The sequence below is a fragment of the Arachis stenosperma genome, chromosome 8 (genome assembly GCF_014773155.1).
Source record: "Arachis stenosperma cultivar V10309 chromosome 8, arast.V10309.gnm1.PFL2, whole genome shotgun sequence".
In the NCBI taxonomy this organism is placed as follows: domain Eukaryota; kingdom Viridiplantae; phylum Streptophyta; class Magnoliopsida; order Fabales; family Fabaceae; genus Arachis; species Arachis stenosperma.
In genome coordinates this window covers 18,818,369-18,827,393 of record NC_080384.1, presented here as the reverse complement: position 1 = coordinate 18,827,393, position 9,025 = coordinate 18,818,369, and the positions used below count along the sequence as shown (strand labels likewise).

Below are 9,025 nucleotides of genomic sequence, written 5' to 3'. Positions count from 1 at the left end.
TCATTTTTATTAATACATATTTTTTTATAAAATTTTATTTTTTTATTTGACTTTATATATTTTTTATTATATATTCTTAAATTAGTATATATTTTATTTATTATTGTTAATTTTTATAATATAAATTTATTAAAAAATATAATTAAATACAAAAAAATTCTAAAGAAAAATACTAATAAATTATAACAAAAGAGTATTAAATTTCAACGCATAAATTAAATTTTTTTTAAAAAAAATTATAGTAAAAAAATATTAAAATAATATAGTTTTATATAAATTTTTATTCTTTTTAATAATTTTTGTCTAAATATAATTTTAAATGATGTCATTTAAATAACATTTATTTTATTATAAAATTTATTTTAATACAAAATTATCAAACACAAATCACTTTAATGCCAACTCACTTTTTTTTATTAAAAATTAAATTTATAAAATCAATTTTATATAAACTCTCATTTTCAAATTTTAATCCAAACACGCACTAACTAATTATTTGTTGTTAGACAACAGAAAATGGTGCATCCCGAGATTAACCGTCCCAGCCACTTGCAGCAACGCCTCTCCAAACGCCGACCCCGCCCCCGGGTGCGCTCAGGCAGCTCCTTAAAGTAGCCTCCGTCTCCGGCGGCATGCAGTTCGGCTGGGCGCTATAGCTCTCGTTTCTGACGCCGTAGTGCAGCAGCTAGGGATCTCCCACGCGTGGGACAGTTTGATATGGCTCTGCGGGCCTCTCTCCGGGCTTTTCGTCCCTCCCCTCGTGGGCCACGTGAGCTACCGCTGTAGGAGCCGGTTCGGCCGTCGAAGGCCCTCCATTGTGTTCTCGGTGCTCGTGTTCTGGCACGCTGCCGAAGTTGGGTGGTGGCTCGGCGACACGACGCACCATTGCGGTTTTCGTGTTGGGGCTTTGGATCCTTGATGTTGCCAACAACGTCATTTAAAGCCCTTGCATAGCATTGCTCGGCGATATCACTGGTAAAATTAATAGGAAAAGTAGATCAATTTTGAAATCGTTGCATGACACACTTATATTGTCGTTGCTTGTGGTTTCGTTTCTGGAATTTGATTATGCTCTGTCGGTTAATTGGATTTACTTCACTGATTGAGTGAAGTGAAACCGTTGAATTGCATGGTTAGTGACGCAATTCATCTTTCTGTTGTAGCTTGATTTTTCGTCTGGAATCAAACAATAGTTGTGAAAGTTCGTCGTGAACTAAGCATGAAATCAAGAGGCTCTGGATTCATGAAACTGATTTAACTTTGACCAGGGTTTTAATACTTTGTGACTCCTGTCAAGCCTTTGAAAATGGAATGGCTCAATGGCCTACTTGAATCTTAAGATTTTGGAACTTGAAGTTTGGAATGAAATGTTCAGAAATACTCTTAATTTATAAATCGTATCAAATTGAAATGTTCCAAATTGGTTTTGGCATAGTTTCATAGCATTTTGCATAAGCTGTGTTTGTGAAGGTGACCCTTTTATGTTTGAACGGGACTTTCCTCAACACACACCCTTACCTAAAGAAAATGCCCTTATGTTCTTGGACTTTGATGTCAGTTTAAATCCCTTGTAAATAACACTGATCATCTGTGAAACAGTACATTGGCACCCTATTTTTCGGAATGTAAGCCAAGGATCACTGAAGGACGCGAGTTGCAAATGCTTAATTTTCCCTGTTTATGGTCATTGGTAACATTCTTGGCTATGCAACTGGATCGTACAGTGGTTGGCACAAAATTTTTCCTTTCACAGTCACAGCTGGATGCAACATTAGTTGTGCAAATCTCAAGTCTGCTTTCTATCTCGACGTTGGCTTCATGGTGATGACCACTTTATATCAGCATCATGGTTGCACATGAAGTCCCCCAAGGTTCAATTGGGGAGTCAGGAGGTGCTTCAGAAGAACCTTTCCTGTGGGGGTTATTTGGGACATTCAAGTATTTCTCAAAGACTAGACAATACTATCTGTCTCTGCTCAAACATGGATTGCCTGATTTCCTTTTCTTCTTTCCGATACGGATTGGATGGGACGAGACATTTACGGTGGTGAATCAAATAAAGGGAGTTAGAATGGGGGCATTTGGTTTGTTGTTGAATTCAGTTCTTCTTGGAATAATATCAGTTCTAATGGAGAGTCTATGCAGGAATATTAGGAGGAGTACTAATTAAGCCCTCCTAATATCAGTTGTTAGAATGGGGGCATTTGGTTTTTGTGGGGAGTTTCAAATCTTATAATTTAGGATTTAATATTAGGAGGGGTACGAATTAAGCCCGTTAGAATTACTTAGTCTTTTAAGAGTATAAATAAAGAACTCTTATCATTGTATCACATAAGGAATTAATGAATTGATATTGAACTTGTGGAAGAGAAAAGTGGCTACTTAGGCAAAGATCTACCACCATTCACCATTGTTGCTGCTGCATCCACAATCTTTTACCATTCTTTGATCTCCTCTGGCTGTAAGATGTCAAGTGTTTTAAACTGACATATATGTTGTCATACCTATTCATTTGAGAAACAGAAATTCTTGAGGACAAGCAATTTTTAGTATTTTTTGTCATAATTTGAACAACATAAATACTAAATTGTCTTTAACAAATAAATTTTACTAATTCATATGTGCAAACTCTGAAAAATGTGGGTGCAAACTGTATTGATTTATGTATGCAAAACTCTTTAAATATAGGTGCAAATTATATGCTTCTTGTGTACAAAATTTCTGTAGATATGGGTACAAATTATTGCTGGCAAAAAATGATAATATTTGTTGGCCATCTAACATCGTTCTTTGAGAAAAACATTGTGTGTCACAAAAGAAAATTTGGGAAATGATGTCATTTTATTGTCTGATACACACAAATTTAGTTTAATATGTTATCTAACTTATTGGACTAATTATTTCAGGTCGCTTATAGTGTTCCATATGCCTTATTGGGCAAGGTGGGCAGGCTTCTTGTGTTAATTTATTGTTTTTTGGGGATATAAATTTGAGTTATTTATATTAACTGCTGATACTTCAGGATTGTCAATGGGAGTGCTAAATCTTGATGTAGTTATCCCACTGGTACATCTTGTTTTGCATTGCTTTATTTTCAGTAAATGAGTAAGTCAATTTGGAACTTATTCAACTTCCATGAGAAATATAGTGTGTATCATTAAGATTTACTCTGCCATGAAGAAAAAATCCAAATTTCGTATTCTCTTGGGGAGCATTGAATTTTGAATTTAAGATGAGCACCAAGGCACAAAAAATGTGATTTACACATGTTCAATGCATAACACTTTGGATATGAAAAATCATTTCATTCTGGTGATAATGTATTTAAGACTAATTAAGCCTAAGGGTCTGTTTAGGAGAGATGGTGAAGGAGGAAAGGCAAATATTTTGTTTTCTGAGTGTATAAATGAACAAAAACTTTGGGTATAGAATTTGTTGTATTTTTTTGAGCTACTGGTTATTACATTTATCATGTTGATGCCTGTAATAGATGGTGGTGTCCATGGTGTCAACTATTTGTTGGGAAAAACTCCCATCTTTGCTGTGGCAGCTGTTGCAGCCCTTATTAGTGGATTCATATCTATCATAGCTATTCCTCGATAAAGGGCAGCTCGGTGCACAAGCATCCCGTGCTAACGCAGAGTCCGGAGAAGGGTCACACCCAAAGGGATTAATGTACGCAGTCTAACCAGACAATTACATCCGTGGTTGCTTCCACGGCTTTATCCTGTGACCTTGAGGGCACGGAAACAACTCAACCATTGGTCCAAGGCTCCGCTTCATAGCTATACCTCGATCTGGACCACAAAAGGCAAGAACCCATATGTATGAGCCTATGAGGTATGATGTTCCTTTTTCATTTTGCCACTCATTTCATTCCACAAGTAATGATGGTAAGAGAATGAATAGCTAGCAATGTCTTGTAAATATTTATCTTTCCTATACTTCTATTTTATTGCAGTCATTTTGGAGCCTTTCTTTTAACTGAATACTTATCATTCTTTCATCTTATTAGTCTAATGCCAGTGAGCCAAATTTTCAGTGCCAGCTATAAGTTATGAATTCTTTCCTTTTCTGAATTTATTTATCTAAAAAAAAAATGAAAATGCTCTAGAATGGATTGCATGAATGGTATTAAAAGTGATTAAAAGATCACATTATCACTTAAAAAGTCATGCAACTTTGTATTTTAAGTTTGAACATTCATGTTGGATCAAATGGTGTAAATTTCATCTTCTCTATCTTATCATAAGTCATTACTTTCATGTAATACATTTGCTTTTGATGTCTAAGGAATAATGTAAGAGAAGCAACTTGCATTATTTTTCCAATCATCTTGGCAACCCAAAATGTAATCATAAAAGCTGTATGTCACCAAAGTACTGAATAATAATCTAACTTGTGCAATCAGTGGAGAATCTCTCATTGTAAACTAAATCAGTCCCACCTATGTAAAGATTTTGACTTTAAATGCTAAAATGTGATGGAAACGTAACTGGGGCTTCAAAAGAATTGCTCATATGGGCAAACATCCTTTCCAACCAAGATGAGTTGCTGGTGCTTGGGAATTATATTCCACATGAAAAAAATTCTTTTGATTTTTGAAGCAATGTCAATTACAAGTTGCAGCTTCAATCATGATCTTCTGTTTGGAATCTGAGAAATTTCTGCTACTTTTTGTATAGGTTAGCTGAATTTGCTTAGTGGCCAGCAGTGAATATGTCAATTGCTCTGATGGATTTAATGCTCTTTTTTTCTTTGGGTATAACCATTTTCTCTTAACAGTTGATTTGGATTTAGATCATGCATATCCTCAACAGTTTACGAGTGAATAAATTCTTAGCATGGTTTTAACATATTATCATCCTATTCTTAGCATTCTATATTAACATACCATAAAATGAGATGGGGGATGTAGATACATTACATATTGGACCTCACACCCATATCGATAATAAATAAATTGTATGTTGATTTTGAATTCGGTAATATATAGTTATGTTTAAGAAACGGTAAAAAAAACTTACTAAACACATACAATTTGCTGAGTTGTCGTGTTTGCATGTCGAACAAATTCCGAATACAACACTCATTCGACCCTAGTCTGGCATATATGTTTTTCGTATCCAACTGTCTTAAAAAAAGTAAAATATAATTTTTCGGACACGCTTAGACACATTTAATAAATACCATCACGTGTACCTTACTCTTAAGTTATATTCTTAAAATGAGTTTCGAAATAGTATATATTATTATTTATTAAAATAAAAAATTATTTTAAATACTTTATATAATTAAAAAAAATAATAACATTTAATAAGAAATAAGAAATTATATTGTATATATATGTTGTGTCCCCATGCCTTGATAAAAATTTAAATTAGTATATCCGCGTTTCTCATATCGTATCATGTTAGGGTCTGTTCTTTATAGGTAAAGCTCACAATTTAATCATGTCTAAAGAAATTGGTGTGTTAATCAAACATCAAACTTAAGATTTGAATTGATGTATTCAACATGAACGAATCCGTTGAAGGTTCTAGAGCCTAGAGGAGCATCATTGTTGTTACTGTCAAAGACAACATACACTTTGGCAAAATAAAAATTCAGTCTAATCTCCACTAACACCAACTTGTTTCATTTCCAAATTCGCATTCACTGTGAGAATTTGTGCTGTTAATTACTTTATCTTAATCTCTACCTTCTAAGCATCGGTTCCCTCCTTTTGCATGATACATATCTTTCATGCACAGAAACTGAGTGACGAACATCTACTAATTACACATGTTATCTGACATGGGATGGCCATGGCTTTCAGAGAACCTACACCATTTCATATATATCCATATCCACTGGCTTTGACATTTTGAATTTGCTTTTTCTCTAAATCAAAATTCACATTATGGTTTATGACTTTTTGGTACTATTCTGTAATGTGTTTGACAAAAATTGTCCACATACATGGGTAGACAGATATATTATACTAAAATCAATTACTAAAATTAGCGACTAACATAATATATATATTAAAATATAAAATATACATTAAAAATAAATATATTTAATTTATATATAAATATATAGTGACTAATTTTGGTGATTGATTAACGTTTGGTGAAGAGACAGAGATAAAAAGACTAAAACTGAGAGACAGAGACTAAGAGACAGAGATTGAGATAAATTTTAGTAGTCTATTTGGTGTAAAGTTAGAGATAAAACTAAAACAAGAATAAAATTCTAATTTAATTTGCACAAAGGGTAAAATTAGAATTAATTAATTAAAATGAGGGTATTTTAGGTATAAAATGTTATTAAAGCTTCAGTTTTTATCTCTACAAATTTTAGTCCCATGTGTCACTATTTTTTGGATGTATTAAAATACTGAAATTTTAGAGATAGAGACAGAAATTTTAGTACCAGTCTCTAAACTAACAAACATAATACTGAATCTCAGTCTCTCAATCTCTGTTTCTATACTTCAAAACAAACGCTACCATAATATTTTTGTATATATGAGTTTGCCATTTCTGAACCGACCATCTTGTCATTAGCAATTTTTTTTTTTTTCTACCAATGGACCACTCTATGTATGATAGCACATGTCTAAGTGCGACAAACAATGCATATATTTGTGTAATTATTATCTATTTTTAACTTTTTATAATGAAGGAAAAAAAATGCCTTTTAATTTGTGTTATGTGTTTGTGTATTTTTTTTATACAAAAAAAGAAATATAATGAATGCATATATGACATATTTGTGGTAGAGAAGTTGTGATGATAGTATCAATGGGGAACATGCAGAAAGATATGCAATTCATTGTAATGCTCCTTTTTCATAGTGTCTGTTGTACGGCAAATAAAGAAGGGATTGAGCTTCAAATACAACAAACAGATGCAGACAACGACAGACGTAGTAAATTGTGAAATCATAAAAGTTGAGAATTGAGATTGCTATTTTGATTGTGTCCCATATCCCACACATTATTATTATTATTATTATTATTATTATTATTATTATTATTATTATTATTATTATTTGTATTTGACTTGTATTTTATTGAAAAAGAATACATTGGCTAGATAATATAATGGTACCGGCCAATAATAATAATTTGTCACACATTGTTGTTACTCGGTAATAATAAGAATTAGAATAAAATATATTTTTTGTCTCTAAAATTTGATAAAAAATTTAAAAATATCCTTAAATTTTATTTTGTTTTAATTTCATTTTATATCGAATTGGATATAGTCTAAAATTCTATCCGCTTTTTTGTTGGATCGGATATCGGATATATCCGCATAATTCATAAAAACTTATTTTAAGATTCTGTTTTGCTGTTTTTACAAAAAAAATGTCCAGAAAATTCATTTTTTATCTGTTTAAACCTATTTATTTCTAAAATATTATCAATAATAGTTCTTCGGAATAACAAAAATAAAATAATAACACAAGATTTAAGTTTAATTATTCTAAGTTGAAGTACAACATAAAAAATTAAAAACAAAATATCATAAAATTCATAAAATAACACATTAAAATTCATATCACATTAGGGTTTATTTTCTTAAACTATGCTATTTATATGTGATGTGCGGATATGCGGATTTGCGGATCGGATCCACGGATATCACTGCTGAATCCGCAATCCGATCCTACCATAGTGAGGATCGGATCGGATCCGATCCGATCCGATAGCTTTGCGGATCGGATAATATCCGCAAAATTTGGATTGGATGCGGATAATTACCACGGATATTATCCGATCCATGTGCAGCCCTATATCGTCCTAAAAGTTTTTTATTTGCATCAAATATACTCCTGATGACTAATTTTTCAAAAAATTTAAGATCAATTCAACAACAATTTCATAAGAACAACCGTCAACACGAGCAAATCAAGCATAATTTTCATATATTATTGTTAAATTGGTCTTAAATATTTTGAAAATTTAGCTGTCGAGGATATATTTGACGCAAATTTAAAATTTTTTGGATAAAATTAAAAGAAAATAAAACTTAAAAATATTTTAAAAATTTTTACTAAATTTCAGAGATAAAAAAGCATATTTTACCCTAAAGAATATCATGTATTGATGAGAAATTAAATGAGTAGTGATGAGGTTATTAATTAAAGACAAAAAGACATAGAAAAAGGCACACTAAAATGAAAACAATAATTGGTAGTAGAAAATGGAAGAACATGGATAGGCCCTGTTTGGAACTGCAGTAACAAAATCCAGCTATGATAATTTCTGTCTGTTTCTTAGATAACAAAACAAAAATAAAATAAAATAAAATAAAATGGAGCAGTTGCTTCTCTATCTGCTGCATTATATTTACCACTCCCCACCACCACCACCCTTCATTTGTTTCTCTTCTACCACCAAACACAACTATTATTATTTTTTGGATTTTACTTCGTACTAGTAATGTATGTTTCCAAATTTTATTACTAGCTAGCTAGTGCTTCTTGATACCACTTCTCATTGCACCTTATCTTCTACTTTTCAACTTGTATAAACAATATCTTCATCTCTATCCATATATATTTAGTTTTCTCAGATATGTGTTTGTGGTAGAGAAATATCTTAATAACAGCATTGTCATTGTCATAATATTATTTTTTTTTAATTTAAGTTGATAAAAAAATATATAAATAATTATATATTTAAAAAATATTGAGACAATAAAAATTAATTTAAATTAATTTAAAATTATTTTATTTTATATTAATTAATTAATTAATTATTATTATTATAATAAATAGATAATATTAATAAATATTATATATATAAATTTATAAATATTAAATTAAATAAAATAATTTTAAATTATTATCTTTCTGATATTATCGATATTTAATTATCTTTATATGTATCTATTTAATGTCCACAGACTTTTATATATTGAATCAATTCCTTTAAAAATATTCTTTAGAAAGCCATGCACAAATATGGCGAAATATTCAAAATGATTAAGCTAAATCATGTATTTAATTTTGTTCACGCAACCCACATTTT

At 31.1% G+C, this 9,025-nt stretch overlaps 1 pseudogene; it reads left to right on the top strand.

Annotated features, from left to right (window-relative positions):
• The first annotated feature begins 1,319 nt into the window (after window positions 1-1,319).
• Window positions 1,320-2,531, top strand: LOC130945515 (sucrose transport protein SUC4-like; annotated as a pseudogene).
• Window positions 2,532-9,025: the final 6,494 nt, after the last annotated feature.